The sequence below is a fragment of the Anneissia japonica genome, unplaced genomic scaffold (genome assembly GCF_011630105.1).
Source record: "Anneissia japonica isolate Jap-2015-1 unplaced genomic scaffold, ASM1163010v1 scaffold483_len1788099_cov177, whole genome shotgun sequence".
In the NCBI taxonomy this organism is placed as follows: domain Eukaryota; kingdom Metazoa; phylum Echinodermata; class Crinoidea; order Comatulida; family Comatulidae; genus Anneissia; species Anneissia japonica.
In genome coordinates this window covers 348437-351143 of record NW_022682587.1, presented here as the reverse complement: position 1 = coordinate 351143, position 2707 = coordinate 348437, and the positions used below count along the sequence as shown (strand labels likewise).

Here is a 2707-nt window from a genome sequence, read left to right as displayed (position 1 = left end):
CACTACTACGCGGTGCGATTATTTCTTTCACGTGTGGCTCTGACTTGTTAGCGTGGAGTGTTACGTGACGTAGCGGCATGGAGTATGATTGATGGTTCATTGATGTTAACTATTATCAATTTCTATCGTAACGGGTTCTCAAACAATGCTGTTTGTCTCAGGAAGATGCCAAACGAAGTTCACAAGCCTTTCGGTATGGCGCGAGTGCGCCTTTCGCCGCTTTCGGCACGCAGGGCACCGCTGCAGAGTCAATCACTTAAGAGGCTCGGTTCATGGACAGGATATACACGTTATTTACCATTGGCAATAACGTGGAAAGAGTATTTGCTGAGTGTAGGCCTAATACTTGCAACGATACATGCTTTTACCAATCAGAGTGGTTCAAGTGCGATGTGATACAAGTTGTTTGGTACTATACTTTATAAATTTTTCAATACGCGCCTGTTAGAGTGTATTAACTGGTATTTTTGGATATGCTAATCAAAGAATGTTTCACCTATAACAAAACAACCATGTTTCAAAAAAATACCGTAACGGATTTTAGAATAAATCAACCGTTTTATCAAGAATTTAAAATAGGCCTATACAATAAGGTATTGCTTAAGATCTTGTTCAATATATTTTTTATATTGCATCAAATTTTTCCTATACATTATGATAGCCACACAGCCAACACTTAGTATCTAAATTTTCATAATAAATTTATGTCATATTCATTATTGTTATACTATACTCGTCTGTTCTTGTATATTTGTATAAGTGTATTTTTTTGTTCCTTGTTTATAGTGGGTTTTTTATTCTTCAGTATGATGAATTTACCACTTACCCAGAAATTTGAATACATAAAAATTGACAGTGGTATTTTTTTTTTACATTTAATTACTTATTTAAAATTAATCATTTAGTTTTCTATCTACAGAACTTTTATTACGAAAATCTGTAACAGTCAAGACAACACACTAATAATTAAAAAATAACACAGAAAGTATATCAAGGAAACTGAAAAATCTACCCTGGGATGTTCGACTTTAGTTAATGATTTTCTAATACAATTGGCAACGAATTTATCTGATTTCGAAGTTACATTTATTTAATGAATTCCAAAATGTATTTAATTGATTGATTGGTTTGTTAGTTGATTGATCGATTTGTTTTTTTGCTTGCTAAAATTGAAAATGAACTGGCATTACAATGATGATCCTAAAAAAAAAAAATAACAAAATAACAAAACTATATCAAAAAATTACAACCATAGACATATTGGATGATTACAGGCAATATAAAAGAAATGAAAATACATATTTATAAACATCAAAATGTGATTGAGTGTTGACGCAGACATATTCTGTACATAGAAGCAGGGGCGTACGGTGAAAAATCTAAGGGGGGTCGAAACGAAAGCGCAGGGGGCAAGCTGAACTCGTGTCACCTTTTTGTCTTGGCTTGCTAAACACTTCTAAAGTATTCTGCGTTAAAACAAAGCACATATTGTTGTAATATTACTAGAGAGCCATTAGATCAATCGCACAAGTTTGTCGCCATTGGTACCCGCTAGCAACTAGGTGCATGCGCCGTTAGCAACGTGTATATTGCGTTTGTAGCCTGTTACTCATATAGATGCAAAAACAACCATGTACCTTTGACATTATCAACCGATTAACCGCCTTAAGCTAAGTACTATATTTGACTGTCGTCAGCCTTTGTACAAATTAATGATTATATACTTTATCGCTATAATCATTACATAGGCCTATAACCATTTCATTGTCCTAATAGCTGGTGAGAAATGGGGTAGTACTTTACCTTATGCCGCTTGCTAATTAATTATAACATTAAATGTTCCTATTCCAGGGGTCTCAAGTTGGTGGAGTGAAATTTCTACGAAATTTGTCGTTTATTGAAGTGTAATTTATGAGTACTTTTTTCGGTTTATTAATTACACATGTGACATGTTAATTCAACGTGTGTCATGCCGTTACCGAAAGCCAGTACCAATATTTAACAGAGAAATAGTAACTTTTTAAGTGGTAAACGATAGGCAAAATAAGTCATTTTCAGGTTTTATTGAATTTTTACGTGGTGATGCAAAGGCTTGGAGTTGTTTAAATTGTAAGGAACTTATATGAAAGAGAAAAATGTTGTTTAAGATTTGAGAAACCCGCACATTTCTAGGAACTTGGGAGGTCTGTTATTCGAGCACTGTTATTATCATTTACCTGGTTTGTTTTTATATGTCTATATTAGGCCTGTCTACTTTCTATAATAGATTATAACGTCTTTGCCCTAAACCTGCATAATAATGAGCTAATTAGCATCTGACTCCGTGGCGCAACGGTAGCGCGTCTGACTCCAGATCAGAAGGTTGCGTGTTCAAATCACGTCGGGGTCATATTTTTATTTTCATTTTTTTTTTATTTGTAATTTACAATTTATTTTGGACAATAAAGAAATCTGTATTTTTAACTAGGTTAACGCCTATAACCATGGACCTATAATAAGACAATATATCATAGCATGGAGGATGATCTACCGTGCAGTGGGTCAATCAATACGGTAGTAATGTTCAATTTAAGAATAATAATATTAAAATTATCAATTATTTTTGACTGATTTTACTTAATTTTCATTTGAAAAGCAAGTACAGTACAAAAATTTTACTTTAGAGCAAAGCTCAAATGTTGGTAAACATTATATATATATACTGTCT

General features: G+C 33.3%; 1 non-coding gene across 1 annotated transcript; it reads left to right on the top strand.

The window, feature by feature from the left end:
* The first annotated feature begins 2317 nt into the window (after nucleotides 1–2317).
* On the top strand, nucleotides 2318–2389 carry Trnaw-cca. Its single transcript has one exon. It is a non-coding gene; the product is annotated as a tRNA-Trp (tRNA).
* Nucleotides 2390–2707: the final 318 nt, after the last annotated feature.